At 39.6% G+C, this 15,413-nt stretch overlaps 1 protein-coding gene across 6 annotated transcripts in view; it reads right to left on the bottom strand.

The window, feature by feature from the left end:
• MAP3K1 (mitogen-activated protein kinase kinase kinase 1) overlaps nucleotides 1–15,413 on the bottom strand; it is a 79,730-nt gene that overhangs the window by 53,009 nt on the left and 11,308 nt on the right. Inside the window, exon 1 of one of the 6 annotated variants that reach the window (XM_032336199.1) lies at nucleotides 3,830–3,854. The exons of the other annotated variants lie outside the window; for them this stretch is intronic. The gene's annotated coding sequence lies outside the window, so the exon portion shown is untranslated. Of the gene's footprint in view, nucleotides 1–3,829; nucleotides 3,855–15,413 lie in introns of those variants that run through there. 6 annotated transcript variants of the gene reach the window in all.

Genomic DNA, 15,413 nt, shown 5'->3' on the forward strand with positions numbered 1-15,413 from the left:
TCTATTTTTCAGTTCAGGATTTTAATACAAAACATCATTCCTCAGTGGGCTGTACTATCAATCTACAACAGCAGGTATAAATCAATCTGTCATACAGTCTAGCTCCTCTTAAAAAAAAATCACTCTCTACTTACATAGTCCAATAAATAAGCGGAAAAAGCTGCAAATGTTTGATGCCTAGCAATAAATTAAGCCAAAACACCACAAATGTGCCATTAAACTATAAATAATGATCATGTAAAATTCTCAAATAAAATCTTTAATTCTGTGACTGGTGTGTTTGCTAGTGTTCATGTTCTCAATCTTTCAACTGATGAGATAACATCTTGTTCATAACTACCAAAAGTACCAAATGGATTACTGTGAAAGAGATATTAGGGTTTCCAACTTGACTTCAGGTATCTCCCCTACAGCCAAGGTGTGATCAAATAATCTCCATATTATTATTATTCGGGCCCGTATTATTATTATTCTTTAGGTGACTGAGGTCTTCCCACCAGACGCTGAGACCAATGTCATATGTTCCTTACGCCTCTTCAGTCATTCCTTGGAATAATTACTTCCCACCCATTTGCCCACCTATTCCCATTCAGTGAGTGTACACATACCCATCTTTTTTTTTTTTTTTTAATTAACATACAATGTATTATCTGCCCCGGGGTACAGGTCTGTGAATCATCAGGCTTACACACTTCACAGCACTCACCACAGCACGTACCCTCCCCAATACACATACCCATCTTAAAACAAAAACCTTTGGGCCAATCAGTACATTCACAGAAGGTTTTGAAACTTGCAAAGTGCTGAATCATGTTTCTGTTTATGTTTGTTATGTTTTCTACAACTGGTTTTGGAGGCACAAACTTCCTCTATGCATACTAGCCACCTTATTTATTTAATCCATTGGATGATGAGATCAGGAGTGAACCTAACTTCTTTGTTCACTGGCTTGGCATAAGCTACCTGTTTGTAGTTAAAAAAAAAAAAACAAAAAACAAAAAACAAAACCCTAAGAATTACAAAGTGAAACAGAACATTCTAGAATGGAACAACAGGGAAGGAAAAAATCCTTATTCAGTAGGTGGCACTCTTTCCTTTGAAATGTAATTTAGGCGACTATTAATATCAAAGATGTCATCTACCCCCCTACTTATTTTTTTTCATTATGTTATGTTAGTCACCATACAGTATCATTAGCTTTTGATGTAGTGTTCCATGATTCATTGTTTGTGTATAACACCCAGTGCTCCATGCCATATGTTCCCTCCTTAATACCCATCACCAAGCTAACCTAACCCCTCAATGCCCTCCCCTCTGAAACTCTGTTTGTTTTCTGTAGTCCATAGTCTCTCATTTGTCTCCCCCTCTGATTTTCCCCACTTCATTTTCCCTTCTTTCTCTTAATGTCCTCCATGCTATTCCTTGTGTTCCATATACAAGTGAAACCATATGGTAATTGTCTTTCTCTGCTTGATTTATTTCAATTAGCATAATCCCCTCCAGTTCCATCCATGTCAATGCAAATGGTGGGTATTTATCCTTTCTGATGGCTGAGTAATATTCCATTGTATATATGGACCACATCTCCCTTATCCACTTGTCTGTTGAAGGGCATATCGGCTCCTTCCACAGTTTGGCTATTGTAGACATTGCTGCTATGAACACTGGGGTGTATATGCCCCTTCTTTTCACTACATCTGTATCTTTGGGGTAAATAAACAGCAGTGCAATTTCTGGGTCATAGGATAGCTCTATTTTTAACTTTTTGAGAAAGGGGAACTCTCTCACACTGTTGGTGGGAATGCAAGTTGGTACAGCCACTTTGGAAAAAGAGGTATCACTTTAAAGAAAAGATACATTAATTCTGATATCGTGTTCCAAATATAGTCTGAATTATTACTTTCTGTCTACCTAAATAATGTCTTCCTCATTTCAGCAGAATTCTGGAGGTGTTCATAAATATGCCATTTTTTTTTCACTGTAGCAAAAGCTACAGTTTAGAAGAGCCAAATAATTGCATTTATTTTAAAATGGCAGGTTCTGACTTAGCCTAGTATATGCTTCAAAAGACAGTCATTATAAACATTTCTAATTTTAATGAATTCAGTTATAAAAAGAATAATCTGAATGGAAATGGGGCAAAAGACTGTACTTACATAAATTACTATTTTCTTTATTGCTATTTAAGAATGTGGCAGCATCTCTTTTTCATAAGCATGCATGTGAATATTCTCTTTACTTGGAATAACTTTGACTCAATTTATTACCACTCTGGCTGATACTCAACCTTAACATTTTTAAGTTGAAAAATGGGAACAAAGTTAACAATAAAATGTAATTTATCTACTATACAGAAGAAAAAAATAAAAATAAAATTTGTCTAGTTTTCTTTAGGAATATCTCTTAGTCTCAATGCCCTGTAGTTGCCATCTTATCACTCAAGTTCTAGGATTATCTTTACCTAAGAGAAACTGTCCCAGATACTGCTGTTAGCCTTCCCCACTAGTCACAGCCTCTCTAACTCAGTCTGAGGTTGGGGTGAGGGATGGATCCCTCCATCCCCACTAAGTAAATAGTACCATTATAATGGTCTCTTACATATCTGTCTCCAACACTTGACTGTGAGGGCAAGAAATGATCCTTGAGGGCAGAAATGGGTCTCAACATGTTCCCCGCCCTAGCAGAAAGCTTGGCATATGAGAGGTACTTAATAATTAAGTCCTCAATAAAGGAACAGGATGATCATTTCCCTCATGCTGTATTTTTCTTAAGGGTAAAGCCCATGTCTTTCTCGACTTCCATTCTAATATTATGGACCTTCTAATGCTTGGCACCTGTACACAGCAGGCTAGGAAGAAGCAATGCTTTTTCAATATAAGCCTCTAGACCAGAAAGATCTCTAGGATGTAAATAAGCTTCACTGAGACCTTTGTTTAAACCAAGTATCCACCATTAGTTCTAGGGACTGCAGAAAGAGGGAAAAGCAGGGATCACTCCTTGTGAAGTGAAAGATTTCATCCCCTGTACAAGAAGTCAAGAACCATGAGCCTAGACATCTGTCTTTCAGTGAAAAAAATTTCCAGTAATTTTGGAGCTTACCCATGACTCTAATTTTGCTAATGCCTGTTGATTTTTCTATGGTTAATAAGAATAAAAAGTCTTGAAGAAAACCCCAACAGGTTTTGTGTCTGGGAGGGGAGAGGCAGAAGCCATGAGACTGTATCTTACTGTGAAGCAAACTCAGAGGGACCTAGCTAAGGGGGCCAGTGAATGGGGTGTGTCCAGGGAAGGGGCAGTGTTGGAACCCCAAATCCAGACTCCTCAAACCAAGGTTCTCCTAGTTTAGGGAGATATAGGTGTCAGGATGCATCTGAAGCCACAGCATAAGCATGAAAAACAGACCATCTATTTCTAGAATGCCAATTTTATTCTAAGATTTGGGAGAGGGGGACAGTGAAAGTTTAGTGTTAATAATACAAAGATGACTAAAACAAAATTCTAAAGAATTAATTAATGTAAACCCGAGGCTATAGTCTTGAGAATCAATTTTGTTCATTATTCCAAGTAAGCATTCTTAGGATGGCAGACTGCATGGAACACTCCTGGGTTCTTTCTAACAGAACTGAATGGATGGCCAAAGTGTTCACCAATAAGCTAAAGCAGCCGTTCTCAACCACCTTCCAATCACAATATAATGTTTACATAAACAAGATACAACAAAACTTAAAAAATTGTTTAGAGAGTGTAATTTATCGATGGCACAGCAACTAGCCATATGTAAGCAATAAGTCACCCTCTACCTAAGGCAGAGATAAGATAAACTGCATACCTGGGGCGCCTGGGTGGCTCAGTGGGTTAAGCCTCTGCCTTCAGCTCAGGTCATGATCTCAGGGTTCTGGGATCGAGTCCCGCATCGGGCTCTCTGCTCGGCAGGGAGCCTGCTTCCTCCTTCCTCTCTCTCTGCTTGCCTCTCTGCCTACTTGTGATCTCTCTCTGTCAAATAAATAAAATCTTTAAATAAAACAAAACAAACAAACAAACAAAAGATAAACTGCATACCTGCCAAGTATACGCCACCTCTGTACCACTTTCCATCCAAGAAAGCCTACCAATTATGCAATATACGTAATATTTACAGGAATATTTCTAAATATGTTCTGAAGTACTTTTCTAAAAATATGTAAAAACTTTGATACTTTATTATTACCAAGAAAGTACTCTTGGATCCCCTCCCCAGCTGCATCACTACACCACACCTTCAAAATCAAAATCTGATTGGCCAGACAGGTATGCATGCTGACCACGTTAAAAATGGGACAATGACACTATTTCTATGAGGTAACTACACGTGACAATTAGGAAGGGGTAGAGAAATGTAAGGAACCCCGAGAGGGCTGGGAAAGAAAGCAATCTTCTGAACACTTGGGGCACGGAAAGTCACTTAAAAAACGGGTTCCTTGTCAGCTGTAGGCAAGTCCATAAAACATGAACAAACTGTGTACGTAGACACCATGAAATGGGTTCCAAGCACACTTAAAACAAAACACTTATGTTTTGTGAGAACATAATCTCTATAAGAGCAGGGATTTTTTTGTCTGTTCCATTGCTGGTGTATTCCTAGCACTTGGCACACAGCCAGATGTGTTGAGTGAGTGAATGTTTTGCTACATCATGAACTATAATAACTTAAACACAGAGAAAATGCCCATCTACATATTTCATAACCATGGCAAACTTTTAATCACAGACTGGCTTCCTATTCACCATCCAGTCAAGTGCCCTCCAAGCCTCCTCCTTAAGAAATGTCAGTGTTTCAGAAAAAGCAAGCTCGCTACTTGAACAACAAAACCTCCTCTCTCTGCTCCATCTCTTCAGCCTATAAGCATTCTTCCTTCTCCTAGCCTTCTACACAAACTAACCAAATCAATCCTGAAACGCTTCTTTGCCTTTGCTAACCCATAGGCTTTCTCCCTCTCCATGAGCTTCTCAAGAGGAGCCTGTGCTTCCTCACTTCTCTGTCACTCCCTAATGAAGCACAGTGGCGTTGATGCCCACCGCTCCACTAAAACTGCTGGTCAGGTGACCCACACCACCACCCTTGCATTCCTTGCTCAGTGGCACTGCTGCTGCTGACTGTTTTCTCCCTGGACAAAGTCCTCTCTCCTGCCTTTTGGGTGTCATCTGTCTTGTGACATCTCAGGCTCCTTTGCAGGTTCTCCTCTGCTCAATCGTGGCACTCCTGAGAAGAAGGTATCTGAGCTAGGATTTCCCTATTATTTCAGAGGTCCACATATGAGCCAGGGCCTATCTGTAATAGTTAAAATTGCCCCCCAACAACTCCCCATTCATTCCTCAATCCTCAGCAACTGTGAAAGATTCTGAGCAACCCAGGGTTCAGCTGAGCAAAGGTATCCTTTTTTTTAAAGATTTTATTTATTTGACAGAGAAAAACACAAAAGAAAGAGGGAACGCAATGAGAGAGGGATCACAAGCAGCGGAGTGGGAGAGGGAGAAGCAGGCTTCGCGCTGAGCAGGGAGACTGATGTGGGGCTTGATCCAGGACCCTGGGATCATGACCTAGGCTGAAGGCAGACGCTTAACAACTGGGCCACCTAGGCGCCCCTGAGCAAAAGTATCCTTACAAACACTCATGAGAAGCCATGAAATTTCAATTACAAAGTTGAAATTATTATAACTGTAATAGATATAAGATTAAGCATATCTTACTTTCCACAAGTTATTTTCTTAAAAGATGTATATAAATAAAACATACCTAATAAAATAACTTTTAGGAATTTGATGCATCATTCTTGCTTTTTTTCTTGGGGGGTGTGTGTATGTGTGTGCCAACTTACACTTTTTTAAGAGGCCTTTCTTAAGGCATAGCAGTATTTCTTTTTTCATCTTTTTTCTTCACTGCCTACATCATTTGTACACTAAAAGGTAATCAACAGGCAGCATTTATGAAGCTGTCCTCGTATCCAGCATAAGCATGAATACTGTCAAATCCAGGTAGAATGGACAACTACTCCTTTTTTCTCCAAGAGTTTTTCCTGAAACTAGCTACCAGAAGTCAATAGCTAGGGAACACAAGAAATGAATCATCTTCTTACCTCCTCAACTGAGTTCCTAGCACAGTATGCGAGTATGCCAGTAAATATGGACTGAGTTGAAATGATAATGTAAGTTTCTATAAGGAGCACATATGTAAGATTTATAGGTCAGCGCACATGTTACCATTATTTTTAAGAAAACAAAACAAGAGAATAACGTACATTTCTTGCCCTGAAGATTTCATTTTTACCTGAGTGGCATTTCTATAGTTAAACTCAAAGATAATCTCCTTTGTTTGTGGGGGTGGCATAGGGTCAGGGCGATTACTGAATTCTCTCAAAGCCACTAAGCTCTTTTAATTATCAAAGAAGATGCCTGCTGAACACAAACTAAAGATCCCACACTTAGTAGGCAGGCATTTGTTAACTTATATTACAGATAAGAACAAACATCAATAGAGAATAAATGGACTAGAATTCATTTAGGTATACCTGTATATTGCATGGTAGCCTTAGAAATTGACATCCTGATTAAAAAGGAATAGTCAACAATTAAAATACACCTACTAAAAGAATGCTAAAGTCTGAACTGAGCTCTAATTTAAAACCACTGGACACGAAAACTAGTTATTTTTTTCAGGACTCACAAAGAGCTCTAATAACTACATTTAGGTATAAAGAAGTAAATTCCAAAATGTCTGAAACACCCAAGGCAGCTACCTTAGAGTATGCACTAGGACACTCAAGTGTAAGTTGAGGAGGGAGTGTGTGCACATACGGCAGAGAGTCAGACTTTTCACTGTGCCCCTTCCTGATTCACTTCCTTGGGAAGGCTAACTGTTCTGAGGTATTCCCACCATCTGTAAAATGGGAATAATGGCTGTGTCCCAGAGTGTGGGAGAGATAAGTCTGTGTGTGCACTCTCTGAAGGGTGAGGATTCCACAGTATTAACGATGACCACTTTCAATGCACATGTGCCCCAAGCACATCTCCCATTCTATGGACAAAGTTCTGTGTATTAAGGAATTCAACTACATTTGCAGCCTGGAGCCTACTCTCTTCTCTAGCAGAGCAAACAATGAAGTCTAAATTTATTTGTGTTCACAGCTGGCCTTATTTTATAAGAACTTCACGTCACAATGAAAAATGTTAACATGGTTTACTGATGCTTCCTGTGTATTTTGGAAGACGTAAACATAATTTAAAAGTCACCACCAGATATGATTTTTACTTCAATAAAAGCCAAGACAAGGAAATAAATAACGGGTAATAACCTGTGTGCTATTGTAACTCAAACCCATCCTGATTTAGTATGTATTTTTATATATATCATATATATATACATACACGCACACACACATACATATATATATATACATCGTGTGTGTGTGTGTGTGTGTGTGTGTGTGTGTGTGTAAAAGATTATTTAAAGCTTAAAGGCATAGTCAAATTATGAGGGTTCACAGCCAGGCTTCACTGCCTAGCTAGCTGCCAAGTTACCTCATCTCTCAGAGTGTCTGCTTTCTCACTTGTAAAATGGAATAAAACTGCACTTTATAAGGACAGTGCAAGGCTTAAGTGAGAGAAACTATATAATGCACCCAGTGGACCAGGCATGGAGGAAGCAAATTATTATTGTTCTTTCCAGTGAGACCAGCACACAGGAGTAAGGGGCTGAACTATAATGAGCTGAGGGAACTCAGCACTGGCCAGCCATTGCAGCCTGGCACTCCAGGGCTCTGCTCAACCCTGTTGGTGTAATGCCACTGTGATATTTAGAGAGGCAAGTGCTTGCACTCTGGAATTCTAGAGTGCTGGGACCATAAACGCTAGTGCATTATTTCTACCCTTTGAGAGTACTTTCATATACAATATCTCATGTGATCTTCTCCAATTCTGGACGTAGGGAAGGTATTACTTCCAATTCACAGATGAGGACAAAGTCAAAGAGGTTGGAGTACTTGAGTCAATCTCTTGCAAAGTTAAGAAGACAGTACTGGGGACAGGCCAGATGGTGTGAGCCAATGCTAATACTTCATCTACCACAATCAGCTCCTGGACAGCAGGTCAAATACCTTTCAGTTAAAGACTCGTGAAAATTCCCTATACAATACCTGAAAGGGGAAAGAAGGAATCAGATGTGTCCATAAGAAATTCTTGAATTTGAACTGCAATTTAATTAGGCTTTTAATTTTAACTGAAACAGGGAAGAAAGTCCAAGTTTTCTATCAGAATAATTTTGATTTTCAAAGTATTTTCCACATTTTCTCACCTTGAAGTTGGGCTATTTGATCCCTGAGAGGTCAAAGAAGTGTCATGGAATTCATTTGTTCCAAATTTTTTACATTAGTCCTACATAAGCAATTGTTAAGTATCTTGAAAAAGACTAGAATATTCAAAGTTGTTTTTAATGTTTAAAGTTCTAAGAGAAAGAGTTAATGACTCCAAGTATCATTTAATAAATGCAGAAGTGAATATGCTACCAGTTTTTTGAAAGGGTAGTCCAAAGCCCCACTGACAGTCCAATTAAACTTGAATTACAAAATGAACAATTAGGAAAACATTAAGTTACAAATCAGGGGTTAACAAAAAATTAAGGCCTGAGTCTTCTGTGGTCCACCTCCCTCTGTCAGAATCTAACTACCTTGTAATAAATACGCCTGATTTAAGTTTTGTAGTTCACTGGTTGTAAAGATTGACTCTAGCTGATGGGGCTACAGTGCCACCAGTAATGGTCCCTTCTTTTCTCCATCCACCCATTCCTGATCTAGTCTCCTAAAAAAGTTCCACTGGTGACTTCTATGCTCCAGCAAGGCAGAACAATAGGTCAGGTCAATATCCTGAGCAAGTATTATCCAAAAGCAACTCTGTGTTATCTGTAGTATCTTGCACTAGGGCAAGGAGTCCACCTCAGCCTCAGCTGCATCAGAGCAGAGAACCCCTCTTTGCCCAGGATCCAGGGTGAGACCCAGTGATGTTTCCTTCCCAGACTTATAGGAGAGACCCCAAAATAACTACTGGGTTGCTGGGCAGAAAATGAAAGCCACAACAGCTAAGAGTGCTGACTTCACAATTTCCTCCATGACACATAATCCTGGAGGAGTGGTGGTGATGGCTGTCAGGTCTTCACAGTGTCCAAACCCCAGATTCTTACACATCAGTCTAAAAACCCAGGATTTTATCCCATTTTCACAGGTAAAAGTGCTGTAGAAGAAAGAGCTGGAATGGTGAAATTATAAAATTTCCAAGGATATCTTCATGGTTAATGGAAAGAAGACAGAATATTGTATTTTAAAAGATTCGTTTCAGGTGGCTGACAATGCATATGGAAAACCTGAACATTTAAAATATATCCCTTAAGCAGAATCTTTTTACAAAACGTAAGTGCTATTACCAATGTTTTTGATGCAAGCAATCTCCTTTAGTACACTTAAAAAAAAAAAGAAATCAATCCTAGATTAGGTATTTTTTTTTTAAATCAATTAACATGTACTTCTCTAGGTCTTTGAGCTAAATTCTGTGACAGAGTTAAAAATAATCTGACTTCAGCGAATATAAAATGTAGCTCCTGTGCTCAAAGTAACATGATAGGGCAGAAGTAACTCAAGAGCATGAGGACAGAAAATCAGCCTAAGAGTAAAAGTATGGGATAAGCAACTCAAAGCATAGAGCAGATTGATTGCAAAGGCAAACCCTATCAATGCTCAATAAATGATTTTTAAGATTTATTTTTAATAAACAACTGAGAAATACATGAAAATGTATGAATGCAATGGCATTATAGGAAACTCGCCATAGCAAAGAACTTAGTTCTTACTGAAGACCTTGTAATATCAAGTCCCAGAACAACTTGTCAGCATGAGTGAAAAGGCAAGACCTACATGCGTGTTGGGGGCTGAGGGAGGGGTGAGGGATGTATATGTGTTACAGGCGGAGACTATGAAACACAGACAGAACTCAGAAAAAATAATTTCATCTTGGTTCAGTGTATGGTCAACCATATTATCTACTCAGATAAGAAATTTCTACTAATTTATTTTTAGTAATTAAAACCTGCAACATTCACTATTTTAGCGAACCTTCACTAAGAATAAAGCATTATATTACACAATGTAATTCTGAGCACATTTCTTTACCAAGCTGCTGTATTTCGAGATAAGCTGACTTCAGACACTAATGGTTTTCTACCATTCTACCCAGGAAGTAAGCGGGAGAAGAGAAAGCAAGAAGTTCTTGAGCATAAACCTTTTCTCTTTGGTGCCAAAACTGCCTTTATGGATCTAAGCCCCAAGAGGGAAGGCTTTGTTCTCATGCATCTTTGGCACTATTTAAAACTCCTAGCAAATCCTCCTGCAGTGGAGGGAATGTTCCACCATGCACTTATAAAACTGAAGGATGAGTTCAGTTTGCATTGTGCAAATGACAGTCTTACCTGCCTTATCAGTGGTAACAAAAACTATCGCGAGTTATCATAATCAGTCACAATAAGCTAGAAGAATGGTGTTAATGCGACAGAGACTAAAAGAACTTGCTCTGCTTCTCATCACAGCTATGTCTGTGAATAAATCAGGTGTGTGTAGCATGTAGTAAGTGCTCCCAGATGTGTGAATAACTGATCCCAACATTCAGAACTAAGTGTATAGGCTGTGATGGAAACAGAAAGGGTCAAGTATTCTTCACGACCAGGAATCTAAGACAAATAATGTTAGTGTTGGATGTGCTCAGCAATGAATTAGAAGCAGCTTTAGTTCTGTGTATGAAGAACAGCAATGGGCCAGAGAGTTTTCTGTGGATATGCTTCAAGTTGGTACAATCATAATGAGTTAAGTCAGTTAAAAAGTCCTATTCTACATCTACTTGAAAGTCAAATTTTTCTATAACCTGAGCCCCAAATTCTTAGATAAAAAAAATTCACAGGGAAATTCATACTTACTAGGAACTGCCAACTCTTTTCAAAGTATGTGAAAATAACCCCACCCAATACAATTAAATTTGAATTTTCACAATTAGGAAACAATACAACTAAATGTTCATCAAAGAGCACATTTTAAAGTTTTAAGTAAAAAGGAAATTATGTATGCATATGGCCATTTATGGGAAGAACTTTATAAACACAGGAAAAAGTCCAAGGAGAGCTTTGCTTATTAGAGGTTACCCCAGGTATATCCATCCTTATACAACTAAAGCTGAAGTAAAGAAAGACAATTTTTAACACTATAGTTACCAAAAACTAGGCTTATTTTTTTTTACGATTTTATTTATTTGTCAGTGAGAGAAAGCACAAGCAGGGGGAGCAGCAGCAGGAGAGGGAAAAGCAGTTTCCCCGCAGAGCAGGGTTCTTATGTGGGGCTCAATTCCATGATCCCAGGATCATGACCTGAGCCAAAGGCAGCCAGTTAACAAACTGAGCCACCCAGGTGCCTCCCAAAATTAGATTTAAAGTTATTTTCAAAATTCCGCTCTAACAGAATCTGTTAAACACAAACATGCTAACTACTCAGTCCTAATTTCTCTCCACTTTGCACAATACTATTCTTCCAGTATAGTTATAGGCTTTAAAAAAGTAAGTATTTTCTCTTCATTTAATGTCACTTAACAAACATGATTTCTTGTTTCTGAGCTTTCATCAATTCTCCTTTGTATTTCTCTTTAGAGCCGATATCCAGGTTTAAAATTCCAAGAGTCTGTAAGTTCAAAAAACTAAATGTTTCAATAATTATTACTAAAGATATACGTAAGATGTAATTTTCAAATTAAATCAGTGGAAAGTTGCTAGAACTTTAAGGGAACTAAGAGATTATGTAAGTCAACCTCTTCTTTTCACAGGTGAGAAAACCAAACCCAGGAGACCAGCCTGATGTCCTCACAAAGTGATGAGATCCCTGATCTATGTAGTACCAATGATATGCTTTATCCCTCAACACATAGTTTTGAGAGTTGTGTTTTCTATTATTTTAGCAAATAATTTCAGTATATGTGCTGCCAAAGCGAGCTTAGCAAATAATTTCAAAATAATGAAGAAAATAAACTGCTCTCAAGATGACGTATAATCTATACACACTACTTTTGCTAAACTAATGGCAAATGGCAAGGTAACCCTGAGTCTCTTAATTTCATCCTCATCTGCACAAAGTATTAATTAGTGAGTCTTCAGTTACTTGCAGTGAAATTATTGACAGTTAATGTTTACTGAGTAGTCTTCTGGGTCAAAAATCATGCTTCATTATTTCATCTGATCACTCCACTCACACCATTTTTGAGGTAGGACATTTGAAGTTCAGAATAAGTGACTTGCCCAAAGTCCAGCAGTATTAAGTGGCTAACAGGCCTGACTCTCAGGATGCAGGTTCCCAATCACTACACTGAGCCATCTCCAAAATATAAACGTGCAGTTCCAAAACCACATTCAGAATCAAAGTGGATGGAATTTGTTTTACAGGAGAACACTTCCCAATCTGTGAACCTCTGAAACTGTGGGAGCTGTTGGCAGTGCAAAGAGCCACAGCTCCCAGACCTGTGGCTGCAGACTATCTCACACCAGCTCTGATGTAACTCCTTTGGGTCTCCTAACCCAATTCCCAGCAACCTGTGATTACCTGTCAAACTACAAAAGCTTTTTATTTTGTCCTAAAAACAAAGATCTAAGGATCCGCCAGTAGGAGCAATACGGAAGCAGAGAGCATGACTCTCTGGACAGAGACAGAAATCTTGTTCCCAGCTTCATTCCTGAGCCCCATCTACACCCTGCTCTCCACCCAGACAAAGCTATCTGAATTATACTTGCAGTTCTCCGTATCAACAGAGAAGGCCTGCCCTCCCAAGCTCTGTCACCCCAGCCATGAAACCTTCCTGCAAGCCCCTTTCACCTGCTTAACAACTCTGCATTCTTTGGGACTTGCCACGGAATTCCCATTTCCCCGAATACCCTCCCTATACTGCCCCCCTCCCGGCTAAGGCCTACACACTCCTTGTCACTAGTACACTGTTACCTTGTTAAAGTCCTTCATACCTAGGCTTCATCCCTGCTGGGTTCCTAGCACCTTTGTGCCTGGCTCACAGCAGTCACTCAAAGTGCTCCTGAAGGCACAGGCAGTGGCGCCCTCAGGGGGGTAAGAGCACTGGCAATGGGCATTCGCCCTGGCATGTTTACTACTCTGCCCTTTGGGTTCTCTACAGAGAGTACAGACCAGACAAAAAGAGATTTCAAGTGATCCCACAACTGACATGCCTATCTTCTACAGCCCATCAGCTTCCTGGAACCTTGCCTGAGGAGGCCCAGAAGCCAATATAAACCTTGTGATGATGTGCCCACAACACAGTCAAACCCTGTGCTTGAAGCATTTGAGCATGTTTGTTCTCTGACTGGAGATGGTCTTGGATTATTTTCAAAGACAGCAATACGTTGTGTGGCACCAAAATATTTTCTGATATTGCACCTTTGAAATTTTAGTACAAAAGAAAAATCTGACTTGTTTATAATAATATATACTTTATAAACAACTCTGTAAACACTACTGTTCAGTGAGACATGACCATGCATATGCAGTGACAGAGGCAAAACCGAAGAGGTTTAAAAGTGGCAAATCTAATTCAGATACTGAAGAACTCAAAACCAAAGAGTTCAGCAGTAATGAGTTCCCAATACAGTAATGACTTCTGCAAATAGCCACATTTATATTTAGTAAAATGCCAATAATTCTTTATGGCAAAGAGAATAAAAACATATTTAAAAACATCTCACAATGGAAATAAAATGAGTATTCCGGATAGGGGAAATGGCACACGGAGAAAAAAGAGGGGCGAGCTGGGAAAACAGTAATATGAGCCTGGATGAACAAGGATGAATATGGATGTCTGGAGGAGGATGCCCTGAAAGGGGAGTGAAGAGGGGAGCAGAGCTGGTCACTAGAGGCTTCTGAGCTACAATAAAGAGTCTGGACTTCATTCAAAGGATGAAGGAAAGTTTCGTGGACAGAAGTGTCACGGTCCGACCTGCACTGTAGAAGCCCCACTCTAACCACAGCGTAGGGAAAAGACAGGAAGACATGTCTAAAAGCAGTATGACGGCACAAAGGTACGAAGAAAGCTTTCCAAGAACTAGGATGAGGTGACAGAGGCGTGACCCTGCGTTAGCAGCTACGGTGTAGATTCCAAAGCCAGCAGAGAACTGGGAACACTAGAACTAGAGACTGCCTGGATGCTGAGGCTGAAAAAGCCAGTAGAGTAGAGTGCAGTAATTAGGGGGATGGTGGCAGGAATTAATAGGCATCTCAAACAACCTGGAGGTCTGAGGGAGAGGATGGGAAGGCTGGGGAGGACAGAGGTTCAGTTTGGACAGGTGGCAACTGCAGTGCCTGCCAGAGCTGTACCTTCGAGAGAAACTAACCTGGAGGCAGTTGGATGCAGGGTTTTGCCACTGAGACTAAGACATTTCAAGAACCAAAATATTAACGAGTCAGCAAACATACAGTTAACAGTCTCGTGATATATTCTTTCTCTTTAGTCAATGACTTTCTTTTAATTTTTGTACAAAACTTGAAATGTGGCTATTCAGGAGTTTAGGCTCCTGGTGTTAAGAAAAGGATCTGGAATAAAGAAATGTATTTTGGGGGGGGGGGGGGTGCCTGGGTAGCTCAGTCGTTAAGCATCTGCCTTCGGCTCAGGTCACGATCCCAGGGTCCTGAGATCAAACCCCGCATCAGGCTCTCTGCTTGGCGGGAGGCCTGCTTCTCCCTTTCCGACTCCCTCTGCTGTGTTCCCTCTCGCACTGTGTCTCTCTCTGTCAAATAAATAAATAAAATCTTTATTTAAAAAAAAAAAAAAGAAATGCATTTGGGAACTTCCAAATGCTTGAAAATTTAGTGTATGATAAAGGGGATATTTTTTGTCAATTAACAGTGCTAGAACACCTAATCATTTGGAAAAAATAAAGTTAGAGCCCTCTGTACCCCTTAAACTTCAGATGGATCAGAGGTTAAAGTATTTCTTTTAAATACATAAAATTAGGGGTGCCTGACTGGCTCAGTTGATTAAGTGTCCAACTCTTGGTTTGGGATCAGGTTGTGATCTCAGGGTAGTGAGATCAAGCCCTGCATCAGGCTCCACGCTCAGTCTGGAGTCTGCTTGAGATTCTCTCTCCCTCTCCCTCTACCCACTGCTTGTGCTCTCTCTCTCTCTCACTCAAATAAATACATATATTTTTAAATACATAAAAATATTAGAAAACATTGGCGAATTGTGATACTTCTGCAATGAAGAATAATCATAGCTATTACTTACACAGGGTTTCCCATTCACCAAGCACTGTTTGAAGAACTATACAAAGATGATGTCTATGCAACAACTATGAAGCAGTATCT

This window comes from Mustela erminea, chromosome 3 (assembly GCF_009829155.1).
Source record: "Mustela erminea isolate mMusErm1 chromosome 3, mMusErm1.Pri, whole genome shotgun sequence".
Taxonomy (NCBI): domain Eukaryota; kingdom Metazoa; phylum Chordata; class Mammalia; order Carnivora; family Mustelidae; genus Mustela; species Mustela erminea.